This window comes from Crocuta crocuta, unplaced genomic scaffold (genome assembly GCF_008692635.1).
Source record: "Crocuta crocuta isolate KB4526 unplaced genomic scaffold, BGI_CrCroc_1.0 scaffold205, whole genome shotgun sequence".
In the NCBI taxonomy this organism is placed as follows: domain Eukaryota; kingdom Metazoa; phylum Chordata; class Mammalia; order Carnivora; family Hyaenidae; genus Crocuta; species Crocuta crocuta.
Genome location: NW_027530644.1, coordinates 5,158,557 through 5,176,107, shown reverse-complemented (window position 1 = coordinate 5,176,107; position 17,551 = coordinate 5,158,557). Strand labels below are relative to the sequence as shown.

General features: G+C 40.0%; 1 long non-coding RNA gene and 1 pseudogene across 1 annotated transcript; one reads left to right on the top strand and one right to left on the bottom strand.

Annotated features, from left to right (window-relative positions):
* Window positions 1–719: 719 nt before the first annotated feature.
* Window positions 720–13,812, top strand: LOC144235549 (uncharacterized). The gene is made up of 3 exons (XR_013336247.1): window positions 720–793; window positions 3,878–3,956; window positions 13,728–13,812. It is a non-coding gene; the product is annotated as an uncharacterized LOC144235549 (long non-coding RNA).
* On the bottom strand, window positions 3,967–7,137 carry LOC144235548 (tubulin alpha-1A chain-like; annotated as a pseudogene).
* Window positions 13,813–17,551: the final 3,739 nt, after the last annotated feature.

The window sequence follows — 17,551 nt, the reverse complement described above, 5'->3', positions numbered from 1 at the left end:
ATGCCAAATGAAAGAGAAACCAAAGCAGAGTCATCACAGAGTTGTAGGAAGGAAGAGAGTGTTTATTTGCACTCTTTTCCAACCAATATTTCTTTATATTTCTTAATATGTATCACATGTTAAGTGGTGAGCTTATAAAAAACTAAAAATACAACTTGTTCTTAGCTTACAGTCTAGCAGAGAATATCAAGGATGTGTATATAAATTTCTTTTGTGGGACGCCTGGGTGGCTCAGTCGGTTAAGTGTCCGACTTCAGCTCAGGTCATGATCTCGCAGTTCGTGGGTTAGAGCCCCGCAACGAGCTTGTGCTGACAGCTTGCTCAGAGCCTGGAGCCTGCTTCAGATTCTGTGTCTCCCTCTCTCTCTGACCCTCCTCTGCTCGCACTCTCTCTCTCTCTCTCAGAAATAAATAAAACATTAAAAACAATCTTTTGTATATGAAGGAAATAATAAGTACTATCAGGTGGTAAAAATTGGGTATGGTAACAAAAGTAAGGAGAAGATGACCCAGAGAGATAATAAAGAGAGCAATTTAGCAACTGTGTTAATGTTATGTGCTCCGTAACACTCAGAAATCAGGGTAGGGTCCATCATTGGGGTGGACAAATATGAGTTACGAGATAAAGAAATACTACGTGATGCTGCTAATAAATCAATCACATGCAAAAGTAGCCATGAATTCTTGGCAAAAGACTCTATATCCCCCCATTCTTTTTCTAGGACAAGATAGTTACCCACAACCCTACTGGAAACGAGGCTCACCCAAAGCAGGGATACTACAAAAAGAACAAGGTAGGAGAAAAAAAATACTACTTTTTGGCAAAATTACACCCTAGATTCTGTATTAAGGGAAAGATTTGCTGTTTTGTGATTTTCACCTCGAGGTGTTCAGTTTTCCCTATTCTCCATTATGCGTAGGATTTGATAGTCTATAGTGCCCACAAACTTCCCACCCTCACTTCTTTTCTCATAATCTAGCTCAGACACTTTGTCAGATTCAGGACTTTGAGTCAGAATGAGGAAAAGGAAGTAGGATGGTGGGGCTGAGGAGGAAGGAGGTGGAAAGGGATGAAGGACTGTACAGGGATCTTAAGGGAGGAGAGGAAGAGAGAGAGAGACCATGAGAAGGTGGCCTTAGTGCTCATCTGCAACAGACTCAGGATGACCTGACTGGTAAGAACTCAACTCCCTGCAGGTGTTTACTCCCTTACCTGTAAGATTTCCTTTCTGGTAATGGCTCAACTTTCTCTACCCTTCAAACATGGTTAAAGATTTCATATTTTATGGTGCAATTATCTGCATTCAATATTTCAGAGAATTTTGGAAATTGTAAGAGTGGACTTTAACTGAGGAGGGCAGTGTCTGCTCTCACTGTATGGATTGTTTAATTTATACCCTGATGTTCTTAGTTGTGTCAAAAGCTATTGAGCATAGCCAGCACATTTTTGTGGGCACTTTTCTCACTTATTCATTAATTTATTCATTTAAGCACTGTGTCAGGTATCATGCTAAATTCTACGAGTTGTGACATTTGCTAATTTTTAAAAATTAGCTCAAAGCCCCTCTCCATCTATATTTAATAACAATCTTGAGGTGCCTTGGTGGCTCAGTCAGTTGAGAGTCCAGCTCGGGTCAGGATCTCGCAGTTTGTGGGTTCGAGCCCGGTGTTGGGCTCTGTCCTGACAGCTCACAACCTGGAGCCTGCTTCGTATCCTGTGTCTCCCTCTCTCTCTGTCCCTCCCCACTTGTGCTTTCTCTCTCTCTCTCTCTCTCTCTCTCTCTCTCTCAAAAATAAATAAATATTTAAAAAATATTTTTAAAAATAAGACTCGCCTATCAGGTAAGTAGGAGTGAACACCACAAGCCTTGAGCATTCCTGTACATTCTTGCTGGTATGCCAGAAATGCAAGGCTCTTATTGTTTATTCCCTGGGACATTTCTCAGTGTTGTGTTTGCAGTGAGTAACCCTGAGGGATGAGGTAATGTCTCTCCCAGACAAAGAGTAGGTTTGCTTACTGCTTACTATAAAAGTGATGAATTCCTGTTGCTCAGTACTCCTCAGCCTCAGTGGAAACTCACTGCATGTATAGCATACACCCTGAGCTCATGCAATTTACTGTGCTATAAATAATAAAGTCCTTTCTTTCTGACACATTAGTCTTGTATTTTGGGCTAGGATCCACAAAACAGTCACATACTTACTTACTAGTTTGTAAGAAGAGTAAAAACAAATTTTGCAGATCACTTTCTAGGTCCCCAAGCCACAGACACCATTGCTTGGACTACTCAATTATGGATGAGCTTTAAGGAAAGGGCAACAGGGCAACAAAGTTGTAATGATTTATTCAGTGCCTTCTATGTCTGAAATACTGAAATAAGCACAAACAGTTACTATTATTCCTATTTTAGAGATGAGAAAACTAAGACTCATAGAGGTTAATAACCTTCCAGTTCAGGGTCACCTGGGTGGCTCATTTGGTTAAGCATCTGACTCTTGATTTCATCTCAGGTCATGATTTCAAGGTTTGTGAATTTGAGCACCACGTCGGGGTCTGCACTGACAGTGCAGGGTCTGCTTGGTATTCTCTCCCTCTCCTGTCTCTCTGCCCCTCCCCTGGGCTCTCTCTCTGTCTCTCTGTCTCTCTTTCTCAAAATAAATAAATACACTTAAAAAATTAAAATGAAGCAACCTTCCAGTTTAAATATCTTATTAGTAACGGAGCAAGGCTTAAAATGTAAGACTTTGTAACTCTAAAATCCGGGTACATATCATATATTTAGAAGAAAAAGATATTGCAACCTAATTGCATCAATGTCCTGTTTGAGATTTGATAAGTTGTAACTACAGAAATTATTTTGTGATATCAGCTTGAGACAATTATACCAAAAGAACAGATAAAGAATCTTTAAAAAAACAAAACAAAACAAAACAACACAACAAAAAAAAAATCTTGTCTTTGTTGATTGCCTTAAAACACACTTAACGGTTGACTACATTCAGATCTAGTACCTGTTTTAGTGGGCATGAAAAGGTTTTATACGTATAATTACAAAATAGTGAGCGGAACCTAAATGTTCAAAAGTATACAAATTGAGAGCATAGCTGAGGCTTATTAAAGTGCTCTCCTCATGCCCACTTAGAAAGGAACATTCCAAAATTTTGGCATCAGAAGTTAAGGGTGTCCTCCTGAACTTTCTCTAGAGGTTGGGCTCCAAATCTGCGGTTACCATGGCAGTAGAAAACACATTCATCCCTTTTCATTGTGAAGCTTTAGCTATCTAAGTCTCCCAGCAGACAATGGGTTCCAACAAAGTTAGATTCAGGTCTTACTTATTTTTCTAATATTATTACTTTGTGCTATACCGGTTTCTTTTCTATTGTTTCCTTCCCCTTCCATTTCTTGCTTTCTTTCTTTAAAAGAATGTAATACAATGTTTCTCAAAGGCCAAAAAAATATAATGGGAAGAACTCCTTAATTAAATACAAGTCTTCATTTTTGTATCCTTTACATTGTTTTCATGTTTTGTGATGCTAACTGAATTTTAAGTAGAAGGCTAGAAGACAAAAATTTTATAAGTTAATGTAAGATAACTAAGAAAATACTATAATATTGTATAACAACTAATAGCTGCTCCAATCCCTACAAGGAGAATTTTTCTACCTAATTCCCCTTATATTTATCACTCTAAAATTTTAATTTAGTAATAGTACAGGGAAATAGTTACAATTTTTAAAAGTAATGAGCTACATATGCAATAAGACAAAATGTTTACCCAGTCAAAGTCATTTTTGCTTCATGCACTTAACACCAATATTTGGGGCAGATAATTTTATGAATTCAGAATAAATAACCTTCTTTGTTTTTTTCATTCCAGGCGGGGAATTCTTCATTCAAACTCATCAGAGAAATGGACAGCTTGGATCTATAATGAAGCCCTGTATTTCAAAACATAGGTCAGTAATTGTATATGAGAATATACACTGCCACATAAAAATTAACTGACCAGAGCACTTTTCAATATTCAAAACAAAATAAGCTCCCCTATAAAAGTAGCACCTTTGTGACATTGATAATTTTAGTATTCCTATCCTTCTTCTATACCCTCTCCTTCAACAGAATCCACACCAACCTCCTCATAATCCTTCTCAAGGGCAGCTATGTCCTCACCGGCCTCAGAAAACCCTCCTTCCTCCATGCCCTCACTCACAAAGCAGTGAACAAAGGTATGTTTGGCATATACCAGGTCAAACTTGTGGTCCAGGGGAGCCTAGGCCCCCACCAGCAAGGGCTGTGGTATTGTTCAGCATGCACATGGCTCGCTGTACTTTGGACAGGTCTCTATCAGGTAGCACAGTGGGAGGCTGGTAATTAATGCCAACTTTGAAGTCAATGAGTCACCAGTCTACAAACTGGATGGTACGCTTGGTCTTGATGGTGGCAATAGCAACATTGACATCTTTAGGAACCATGTCACCAGCATACCACAGGCAGCAAGCCACATATTTACCATTACAAGGGTCACATTTCACCATTTGGTTGGCTGGCTCAAAGCATGGCTTGGTGATGGTTATCTCTGCACAGAAAGCTGTTCATGGTAGGCTTTCTCAGCTGAGATGACAGGGGCATATGTGGCCACAGGGGAGTGGATGCAGGGATTGGGCACCAAGTTGGTCTGGAATTCTGTCAGATCAACATTCATGGCTCCATCAAATCTGAGGGAAGCAGTGATGGAGGACAATTTGACCTATCAACCTATTCAGGTTAGTGTATTTTGGGCATTTGATATCAAGGTTTATTCAACAGCTGTCATAGATGGCCCCACTGTCTACCATGAATCAGAGTGCTCCAAGAGGGTGTGCTCCAAGGTGGCGTGGGTAGTGAAGATGGAGTTGTAGGGCTCAACTACAGCAGTGACAACGTGGGGGGCTGGGTAAATGGAGAACTCCAGCTTGGAGTTTTTGCCAAAATTGACAGAGGGATGTTCCATCAGCAGGGAGGTGAGCTTAGAACCAGTTCCCCCTCCAAAGCTGTGGAAAACCCAGAAGCTACAGGACCTGTGCACTGGTTGACCAGTTTCTGAACTCGGTTCAAGAGAAGGTCAATGATCTCCTTGCCAATGGTGCAGTGCTCTCAGGCATAGTTATTGGCAGCATCTTCCTTGCCCATGATCTCCTGTTCAGGGTGGAAGAGCTGACAGTAGGTGCCAGTGCAAATTCCATCAATGGCTGTGGGTTCCAGGTCTACAACACTGCCATGGACACAAGCTTGCTAGCACCCATCTTACTGAAGAAGGTGTTGAAGGAGTCATCTCCTCTCCCATCTCCTCTCCTAAGTGGTCTGTCACTTGGCGTCTGACCATTGGGCTGGATGCCATGCTCCAAGCAATAGAGCTCCCAGCAGGCATTGCCAATCTGGACGCCATCCTGGCCAAAGTGGATGGAGATGCATTCATGCATGGTTGCTGCTTTGCTGCCACTGAGCAAAGCAGAGATGGCAGAGAGGAAGAGGAGAGGTTGTTGCTTCTTACAATGCGGCTCTTAGGCAGTCGATGTAAGAGAACCTGCCTCTTCTTTTTTAAAGTCATCTCTAAACCCAACATGAGGTTTGAACTCAAGACTCTGAGATTGATGGGGCGCCTGGGTGGCTTAGTCGGTTAAGCGTCCGACTTTCGCTTAGGTCATGATCTCGCGGTTGGTGGGTTGGAGCCCCGCGTCGGGCTTTGTGCTGACTGCCAGCTCAGAGCCTGGAGCCTGTTTCAGTCTGTGACTCCCTCTCTCTCTGACCCTCCCTTGCTCACGCTGTCTCTCTCTGCTAGAAATAAATAAAACATTTAAAAAAAAAAAAAAAAAAGACTCTGAGATTGAGAGTTGAACGCTCTTCTGATTGACCCAGCCAGGTGCCTCTAAATAAGCGTTCTTACCAGATTTAGGAAATCATATTTGAAAGCACTGTATCAAGAGATTAGAAATATTTAACCTATATTTCCAAAAAAAATATTAAGACAGCAAACTCATGTTCATGTGTTAGTTTTTTGTTTGTTTACTTCTTATAACAAATAAGCAAATATTTGAACTATCCTGCTGATTGCAATAAAAGAGTGTAATATATATTATTCTTAAACAAATTGTATGTACATATTATTTTTATATTACATCTTATGCTACATGTAGGTATATACATCTATGTACACAAATGCAAATTTCTCCTCATAATGCCTGTGTTTTATGTGATTAAGATAAATCAAGTCAAAAGTGATAACACAGTTATAATGTACTCGTTTTACAATTTGATTTTTTAATATAAACTTATACTGCAGTATGAAAGTTAGGTGAAGAGAACTTAGCACAGTATGGCTATTAACATTAAAACAAAAAATATTTCAGAGCACCTGGGTGGCTCAGTCAGTTAAGCGTCTGACTTTGGCTCAGGTCATGTCTCACAGTTTGCAAGTTTCAGCCCCACGTCGGACTCTGTGCTGACAGCTCAGACCCTCCATGGAGCTTGCTTTAGATTCTGTGTCTCCCTCTGTCTCTGCTCCTCTCCCACTCCCTCTGTCTCTGACTGTCTCTCTCTGTCTCTCAAAAATAAAGATTAAAAATTTATATAAACTAAATTAAAAAACTAAAAAACAAAAACTATTTCATGTATTTAATTTATGCTTACCATCATATTCTTTTCAGTATTGCTGGGATACCTTTGTGGGCATTGGCCTCAAGATGACATCCAATCTGCATTACTTCAATTATTTTTTCTTCAACTTCTTTTTAAATTATTTTCATCTTAAATTTTCATCATTACATTTTCTTAAATTTTCAAAATCACTTAATAATAGCAAACCTGAGTTAGGATTTTTCCAATAGTTTTTATCTACTGAGGCCATAAAAATTAAGTAAGTACATTTAACCACCTCAAATCATAACTCAGTTAAAGGAAGGCTAGTAAATTGGAAAATTTACTTTATACTTGACCCACAGTTTACAAAATGTCGAGATTGTGGTGCCTGGTGGCTCAGTTGGTTAAGCACCCAACCATTGATTTCGTCTGAGGTCATGATCTCACAGTAGTGAGTGGTGGCAGAGAATGGAGCCTGCTTGGGATTCTCTCTCTCTCCCTCTCTCTGTGCCACTTCCCTGCTTGTGCTCTCTCTCTCTCAAAATAAATAAATAAACTTAAAAAAAATTGAGCTTGTGGTGTGCCTGGCTAGCTCATTCAATTGAGCATGCAACTCTTTACCTCAAATCCGTGAGTATGAGCAGGGCACAGGGGCATAGGGATTACTTAAAAACTTTAAAAATCTTTAAAAAATATATTGAGCTAATTTTAAGGTGACTGAAGAGTGGAGTACTTGCTATTCTGGGCAGTGTTGCTGGTGTTCGGTGGCAACATATTTGTGGAAAATGAGTAGCTTGATTAGGGAAACAGAAGAGTGGTTGGCAAGCCTTGGCCTCCTCATGAAGGAAGACGTTAATTTCTTAAGAGAAGAATAATGCATGAAGTATATTCTTCTTCACAGGAAAGCAGCCCATCAACCAAGAATAGCAACTGCTAATGGTGATGGGTCTAGGTAAAGTTATTGGGACTTAGGACTTTTCAAAATGCTTGTTCAGTAAGGCGCTTGGCTCAAATTTAAAAGAACTTAAATAAGAAAGATACTTAACCAATACCAAAATCTTCTTATCATAGAGGTGATGATTTTTTTAATTTTAATTTTTTAATTAATTTATTTTTTTAATTTACACCCAAGTTAGTTAGCATATATTGCAATAATGATTTCAGGAGGAGAATATAGTGATTCATCCCCTACATATACCACCCAGTGCTCATCCCAACAAGTGTCTTCCAACAAGTGTCTTCCTTAAGGCCCTCGCCCATGTAGCCCATTCCCCCTCCCACATTCCCTCCAGCAACCCTCAGTTTGTTCTCTGTATTTAAGAGTCTCCTCTGTTTTGTCCCCCTCCCTGTTATTATATTACTTTTGCATCCCTTTCCTTCCCTTATGTTCCTCTGTTTTGCATCTTAAATTCCTCATATGAGTGAAGTCATAGGATATTTGTCTTTCTCTGACTGGCTGATTTTCCTTAGCATAATACACTCTAGTTGTTGCAAATGGCAAGGTTTCCATCTTTGTGATTACAGAGTGATATTCCATTGTGTATATATACACCACACCTCCTATATCCATTCATCAGTTGGTCGACAGTTGGGCTCTTTCCATAATTTGGCTATGGTTCATTGTGCTGCTATAAACTTTGGGGTGCGTGTGCCCCTATGAATCACACTCCTATACCCTTTGGATAAATTCCTAGTAGTTCTATTGCTGGCTTGTAGGGTAAATCTATTTTTTAATTTTTTGAGGAACCGCCATATCGTTTTCCATAGTGGCTGCGCCAGTTTGCAAATCCACCAGCAGTGCAAGAGGGTTCCTCTTTCTCTGCATCCTTGCCAACATGTGTTGTTGCCTAGTCATTAATGTTAGCCATCCTGACAGGTGTGAGATGGTATCTCATTGTGGTTTTGATTTGTATTTCCCTGATGATGAGTGATGTTGAGCATTTTTTTCATGTGTTTCTTGGCCATCTGGATGTCTTCTTTAGAGAGGTGTCTATTCATGTCTTTTGCCCATTTCTTCACTGAATTATTTGTTTTTTGGATGTTGAGTTTGATAAGTTCTTTATAAATTTTGGATACTAACCCTTTATCTGATATGTCATTTGCAAATCAATCTGAAGTTACTGAAATTCTTATTGTACTTCCAATGGAACCTGAAAAGCCCATTCTAAAACTCAAATGGAAAAAGCCAAGAAGAGCTAGGACAATTTTGAAGAATAAGGAGGATTATCCTTACCATTTATTATGTCTTATAAGAAATCTATGATAATTACAGGGCACCTGGGTGACTCAGTTGGTTCAGCATCTGACTTCAGCTCAGGTTATTATCTAGAGGTTTGTGAATCAAGCCCCACACTGGGCTCTGTGCTGACAGCTCAGAGCCTGGAGTTTGCTTTGGATTCTGTGTCTCCCTCTCTCTCTGCCCCTCCCTTGCTCACACTCTGTCTCTCTCTCTCAAAAATAAATAAACATTAAAAAGAAATTTATAATAATTAAAACATGCCCTTGTTACAATCAATTAGATAAGCAAAAGACCAATAAAAAGAAATAAGAATCTAAAAACAGACCCATGCATACATGGATTTTGATTTCTGACAGAAGTGGTATTATTAATCAGTGGTGGAAAGGTAGACTATTCAGTAAATGATGGTGGAACAATTGACTCTCCATATAGGTTATAAAAGAAGATTTTGCTAACTCCGTCCCCAAAAAACAAATCCAGATGGAATAGATGGTGAATACAGAAAATAAATGCTAGCCTCTTTTAAAAAAAAATTTTTTTTATGTCTTTATTTTATTTTGAGAGACAGAGAGAGAGTGAGCGGGAGAGGGGCAGAGAGAGAGGGAGACACAGAATCTGAAGCAGGCTCCCGGCTCTGAGCTGTCAGCACAGAGCCCGATGAGTGGCTCGAACCCACGGACTGTGAGATCATGACCTGAGCTGAAGTTGGATGCTTAACCAACTGAGCCACCCAGGCGCCCCAATGCTAGCCTCTTTATCTGAATGTTTTAGACACTGTATACTTGAAGAACAAGTTTAGTTTTGAGGGATTGCATATATAATGGCCCTGGGACTTATTTCTGTGTATTGTTATTTCTCATCCTTCAAACTATGGAATAATTACCAAAGAAAGGCTAGGAAGCAGGATTTCCAAGGAAGAAGAATTAAAAATTAACTTTAAAAAGGCCAAATCAAACATTAAAAAAAAAATAAAACATTAGTTTACCTGAGATTAGTTAACTAAGATGTAATTAGTAACTGGTAAATTTCCAGAGTATTTGTCTCATAGTTTCGTTATAACTCTTGTTTGTAAATAGAAAATCAGAGTTTAGGGGCACCTTGGTGGCTCAGTGGATTAAGCTCTGACTTTGGCTTTGGTCATGATCTTGTGGTTCGTGAATTCTAGCCCTGCATCAAGCTCTCTGCTGTCAGCATAGAGCCTGCTTCAGCTCATCTGTCTCCCTCTCTTTCTGCCCCTTCCCGGCTCATTCTCTCTCTCTCTCCTCTCTCTCAAAAATAAACATTAAAAAATTAAAGAAAAAAGAAACTCCCAGTTTAGGGGACTAATTTAGCCAAATAAAAGGCATTTGTTGGCTTTTGTAAACAGACTCTAACAATATCCGCAATACAACTAGCATCAGAGGTGTCTGGAACCAGAGACTGAACTGTCATTGGGGTCTCCTTCCCACCTTTTCTTCCATTTTCTTCTTCTCTCCTTAATTCTAAATTGATTTGTTTTTCTTTTGTTGTTGATCTCTACACCACCCCCAAGATGAACTTTCTCCTAAAGGCTGGGAAAATAGCTCTTAGCAGCTCTTGGGCTCATGTCCTCGGAGAGAAAAAGATTCTCTTCTGATAGCTCCGATTCCAGAAGTTGTTTTTCTCTCATTAAGCATACCAGATTCTTCCTTTTGGAAGAAAGAGTTTTCCTTCTCTTTACTTCCATAGTACTTCACCAAAGGCACTTTTCCATTCTGTCCTCTATTGCCTCCCTAGAGAGCTTATGTTTCTTAGTAGACTATAAATTCCAAGAGGATTGTGATTATGATTAAGTCTTGGTCTTTGTTTTGTTTTGTTTTCTAGTTACTATAATCTATAACACTAACAGTAGTAAGAGGCTTAAGAATATTTCAAATGAATGTTTATTTCTAAAACAATATTCAGAGTTCAGTCCATTCACCCAGGAGATAAACATTCTTCACATAGTTTTGTGAAGCAGCAACTTTACTCAGCAGCACAGGGTAAGGTACATGCAGCCCAGTGGGTATGTCACTGCAGGAGAGAGTACAGTGGAGTAACAATTGACCACTATGTGGGGGGTGGGAATGTTGGTGGGGAGGGATACAGGTAATTAATAGGGCAAAAATATCAAGAGTCTATAGTTAATGATATAAGAGGTTCCAGCAGGCAGACATTTGGGATTGTGTAGAAGTCACTGAGACTCAGAAGCATGAATCCAGATCTTGGAAAGGGTCTCATAGCAAAAAAGGACCGAAGAAAGAATGAAAGTGCCAGAGAGATAGCCAAGGATGACCTAAACTGGTAAAATACTCTAGCAGAAAATCATCGAACAGGATTTGCCTGAAATTAGAGCTGACAGTGCTAGGATACAGTGACTGGTGGTCCTGGGAACCAAAGGAAGGCTTGAGTTTGAAGCTGGAGATCAAGGGACTTCAGCTATGTAAAGATGACAGAAACAAGCTTGGGTCCTACAAGTATAGTGTGGAGGCAAGATCCAGAAACAGGTTTGAGAAACAAATGGGGGAAACAGATGACACCTCTCATTCCCCTCTAATACACCCTCAGGATTTTACCTTTTATTGTGAGTATGGAAACGTCACGTGTGGTGAAATGAAAGGGGAACAAGTAATACTTCCATCTTGAGGTGCTTTTATTCTTCAGGATAATTTTTTCTCCTAATCACAAACTCCATCTTGCAAAAGTTTATCTTCAATATATTGACAAATTCTTTTAATATTTATTTTTGAGAGAGAGATTGAGAGAGAGAAAGTGGAGGAGGGGCAGAGAAAGAGGGGACAGAGGATCTGAAGTGAGCTCTGTGCCTACAGCACAGAGCCCAATGAGGGGCTCAAACTCATGTGAGATCATGACCTGAGCTGAAGTCGAAGTTAGATGCTCAATAGACTGAGACACTGAGACACCCAACAGTTTCTTTCTTTCTTTTTCCAAGTTTATTTATTTTGATGAGACAGAGAGAGAGCATGCATGCACATGAGCAGGGGAGGGGCAGAGAGAGAGGGAGAGAGACAGTCTCAAGCAGTCTCCTCACTGTCATCGTGAAGCCACCAACCAACATCAGATTGTGACAACAGCCAAAATTAAGAGTCAGACGCTTAACCAACTGACCCACCCAGGCACAATGTTTACAAATTCTTAATAGTAAAGATCAAACTAAATGACACCATTGGCAAGAGTTGGGGGTGGAGTTATTTAATGCTCTTATTGCTTTTTTTTGATTCAGGGTTTAGTACAGTGCCTTGCAGAGGCTGATAAAATGTGGCAGGTAGCACCCACTTCAATGACTGAAGATTAATTTGAATTAAGTTCTATCAACCATTGGTTATGTAACACGGAAAATATTTCATGTCTCTGACATGGGACTCTTATCTGCAAAATAGGACTGATGCTAAATATCAGGTGGTTATGAAGAGGAAACCAAATGGTATATTGCTAGCATTGATATAGGACCTGTCTTACAGTACACAAAGTGAATGCCAGCTACAAATAACTGTCTATGGAACTGAACAATTGTCCTTGTTTTCATCTTATTTTTGGAGATAATAAATTTTAACACTTGTTGGTTAACATGTTATATTTACTAACTTCTTGGTAACTTGGAAACTGCAACAATATTTCCACATCAAGTACACGAGGAGCAGTCCTAGGGGAAGTGATCAGAGAAGTTCTGCTTCAGGTACTGATAAACTAGACCCTGATACTCCATCCTTCTGACTAAAAACATTTTTAAAAGCTGAGGTTGACAGATAATCAGTTTGAAGTCATTGGAGAGTGACTAAAGAAGTAAAAATTTGTGGACCAAGATAGAGGAGAGGAGGGAAACCAAGAATGGTGCCTGGCACTGGAGACAGCTTTCTTTCTTAAGGTGGTTGTCAATTTCAGAATTTTCTTTTATGAGTTTTCCAAACAACATACATTTGTGAGAGCCTTGATAAGCACTGTGTGTGGGTCGTGCAAAAATACTCAACGGTATTTGACCAACTGCTGCCTGAGTGGCTCAGTTGGTTAAGTGTCCAACTCTTGATTTCGGCTCAGGTCATGGTCTTCTGGTTGGTGAGATCAAGCTCCACATCGGGCTCTGCACTGACAGCACAGAGCCTGCTTGGGATTCTCTCTCTCCCTCTCTCTCTTCCTCTGATCCCCCCCCCAGCTCTCATACATGTGCGTTCTTTGTCTCTCTCTCAAAATGAACAAACATTAAAAAAAAAAAAAACCCACTCAATGGATATATGTTGGCATAATGAGAAGTTCTTAAAACTTCTTCTAGAATTGTTGTCTACAATAGAGTGGGGTCCATCTAACTTTTCTCAGTGTTAGTTGCCTATGAAAATCTGAATTAATTACAATTTATTCTAGTGATGACTTAATACTGCTCAAGTTACTCTCATACTGTTTCAATTAATATCCATACGTAAATGTATGCTGTTTTTTCCTCTTTTGTACTCTTTTATTTTACCATCTAGCTTTTAAATTAGAAGCTTCCTGTTTTAAAAATTTTTTTTTATGTTATTTATTTTTAAGAGACAGAGAGAGACAGCGTGAGCAAGGGAGGGCCAGAGAGAGAGGGAGACAGAGAATCCAAAGACAGGCTTCCAGGCTCTGGCTAGCTGTCAGCACAGAGCCCAACACGGGGCTCAAACCCACAAACTGTGAGATAATGACCTGAGCTGAAGTCAGACGCATAACTGACTGAGTCACTCAGGCTCCCCATAAGCTTCTTGTTTTAATTTCCTACACATTCTAATTTGCCCATTAATTGACTGTTTTTAATTTTTAATCAATCTTTATTTTTAATATCAATCTGCTTCTTTAAATTTTAATTTATATCACTAACAAATTCTTCTTGACATGATAGACACTTCTCCAAAGAAGACATCCAGAGGACCAAGAAACACATGAAAAAAATGCTCAACATCACTCATCATCAGGGAAATACAAATCAAAACCNTTCGAGCCCCATGTCGGGCTCTGTGCTGACAGCTCAGAGCCTGGAACCTGTTTCAGATTCTGTGTCTCCCTCTCTCTTGGACCTTCCCCTGCTCTTCTCTCTCTCTCTCTCTCTCTCTGTCTCTCAGAAACAAATAAAACATTTAAATAAAAAAAAAGAAAAATGGTGCCATGAGTAAATACGTTTGGTAAACAATGACTGAAACTTAGATATTATTTACTGCTATATCATTTAGTGCCTTTAATATCCTAATGAGAATTTTGAATCTTTCCAGAAGTACAATATAATATGTAACTACTGAATAAGTCAGTTCCCAGAGGAAATAGGTGGTACATTCACAATGGGTAACTGAGAAACATTTAATAGAATGTTAACAAGGGAGAATGGAGTGCTGTTACCATCTCTGGGCCTAAAGAGGCAACTAAATGGAGACAACTGTCTCACAGAAGCTGTGATTCTAGTAGGAAGACAGCCAACTAGTGGCAATCCAGCAGAAGGGAGATAAGAGAGCCAAGAATAATTGTCTATCTTCATTTCCCCATCTCCTTAATGCCCTGCTTATCTCCTCATTCCTTCTCAGCCCTCCTCCCCCTTAGCCAAATCCAAGAGGCAGGCAGAGAGGCAAAGGAAACTATAATCCATACAGATCAGCCCTTTGGGCATAGAGCAGAAGGGAGACTAGTAGAGAGTGGGAAAGAAAATATTCTGTACAACTGTGGATTGCTTTTTTTACAGATGACTGTTTGGGATTACTGTATTCTGCAGAACACATTTTCAGAAAACTTGACATTATCCATTTACAAAGATATTCAAACTAATACATATGAACACATGTTTTAAAGACGACAATGGGAGGTGCCTGGGTGGCTCAGTCCATTAAGTGTCCGACTCTTGGTTTCAGCTCAGGTCATGATCCCAGGGCCAGGGGATCAAGCCCCGCAAGGCTTGCTTCCTGCTAGACACTAGGCATTGAGCTTCTTCTCTCCCTTTCTCTCTGCCTGTCTCCTGTTCACAAGTGCGCACGCGCTCTATCTCTCTATATCTCACTCTCTCTCTATCTCCCACTCTCTCTCGCAAAATAAATATTTAGGGGCACCTGGGTGGCTCAGTTGGTTAAGCATCTGACTCTTGATTTTGGCTCAGGTTATGATCTCACAGTTCCCACATGCAAGCCTGCATCTGACTCCACACTCACAGCGGGAGAATCCCATTTTGGGATTCTCTTTCTCTGCCCCTCTCCCACTAGTGCTCTCTCTGTGTCTCTCAAAAGAAATAAACATTTTTAAAAAAGGCTATCAGGATGCCTAGGTGGCTCAGTCAATTAAGGGTCTGACTCTCTTGATTTAGGCTCAGGTCATGATCTCACAGTTTGCAAGTTCAAAGCCCCGCATTGGGCTTTGCATTGAATTATAACATTTAATTTCTGAAAGTAAATAATGATATGAGAAATTTTTAAACATGTTGAGACTACAGTAGTCAAATGGCTTTTCTACCTTGCCCGTATTCAGTAAGATGATGATTCTCAGACAAGCCTGCCTCAGAATTATTGGAGGGCTTGTTAAAACGCAGATTGCTACCCCTATCCCCAGAATTTCTAATTTAGTAGGTCTAGAGTGGAGTCTGAGTATTTGAATTTCTGAGGAGTTCTCAGGTGCAGCTGCTGATCCTAGGAAATCCTTTTCAGAACCACTGCTTATGGAAATGTTGACATGGATCTATTATATGCAACTTGAACCACAGCTTCTATGATAACCCAGAGGACTTGCCATTTACCAAGACATTAACAATTAGGTTGGGGAGGGGCACCTTGGTGGCTCAATCAGTTGACTATCCATCTCGATTTCAGCTCAGGTCATGATCTCATGGTTCATGGGATTGAGCCCCATGTGCAGCTCTGCAATGACAGCATGGAGCCTGCTTGGGATTCTCTCTCTCTCCCCTTTCTCTGCCCTTCCCCTGCTCATGCTGTCTCTCCATCTCTCTCTCTGCTGTGAGTACTCTCTCTTAAAAATAAATATTTTTAAAAAATGAAGAAATAGGTTGGGGATGATGACATCACTTTCTATAATGAGCCCTGCAGTAGGTATCTTCTGTATACAAGAAATAATATTGTGGGATACCACAAAGGAATTGCATTGGCACCCTCCAGAGGAATAATGAGATCTTGGAGAGTTAGTGGTCAGGAGACAGTGCTGGAGGGATAGAGATAAAATAGGTGAAATTACTACAGTAAGCCACTAGGATGAAATGGTAATTAGTGCTTTGTTTCTGAGTTCTGTGGTGGTGACTAATTCATTATGGAATCCCCAGAAATAAAATAGATGGGCAGCTTACCAAGGTGCCACCTGACATACACAGCTGGAAAACTGTAAGTCTTCTGGCCAGACAGCATAATTCAGTTCCCTGTAGTGGGGTTCATGATCTTTTCCAATTCCCAAATCTAAGGCAGTTCAGAGTCTGAGGGAGTCCTGGTCTCTTTAAGAAAGGACTTTGCCACTCTTCTATCAGTGTTTACAGTGAATTTTCCTTCAAACCTTCCTGAGAGTCTGTTTAACAGTTGACTGAACTGAGGAAAGGGAAATAGCCAAAACTTCTGGGAATTATATTAAGTAATCACTCTGAACTTACACTGAAACCAGAAACCAGAGATACCATTATGGTCCTCCAGTCAGGGTTTGGGTTTATGAAGGTCAGAGAATGGATGGGAGGTTGGCTAAACCCCATAAAACCTTGGGTCAACATGATAGCCAGTTTCTAAGATGGACCTAACGATCCTTATCCCTTATTATTTACTCCCATTAGTGATCCCTTTTTCTATTGTGCCAGGGTTGGTCTGCATAACTAATAGAATATGGCAGAAGTGATGGTGTATCACTTCTCAGATTAGGTAATAAAAAAAGACTGCAGCTACCATCTTGGGCTCTGCTCTTGGGGAAGCCAGCTGCCACATCTTGAGGACACCCAAGCAGCCTATAGAAAGGAAGTAAAATGAGGTGTTTAGCTAAAGCCAGAGGAATTGAGGTCAGCCACCAACCACTGAGTAAACTTGGAAACAGATCCTCCACTCTTCTGATGACTACAGACATCCTGAGCCAGAGCTATCAAGCCAAGTGGCTAAGCTACTTCTGGATTCCTAACCCACAGAAATGGTGAGATAAATGCTTATTGTTTTAAGTAGCTAAATTTGGAAGCAATTTGTTATACAGCAATAGATACACTTAAAACAACAATATCCTATTGGGTTATTTGAAGCAACTGCCTGATACAATACCATTTCATCCAAATATATTTTGGTGTGCATTGCTGAATGGTAATTTATTTTTTTGAAATATACAACAATATTATTATCATACCTAAAAATTGGCAATAATTGCCTAATATCATCCACCCATTCACTGTTCAAATTTCCCCAATTGTCTCATAATTTTTTGTTATTATTTTAGAGAGAGGGGCATGGAGAGAGGCCAAGGAAGAGAATTATTTTAAGCACGTTCCAAGTCCAGCATGGATCCCAAGGCCTCAAGGCTTGATCCTATGACCCTGGGATCATGGCCTACAGAGAAATCAAGAGGCTCAACCAGCTGAGCCACTCAGGCACCACTGTCTCATGAATATATTTTTTTAAAAGGACAAAGTTTTTAATCATATAACCCATTAATTTCACAGTTCTGCACATCCTATAAGAGAGGCATTAACTGGTAACCCTTCAAGATGCTTCTAAATGCATTGTG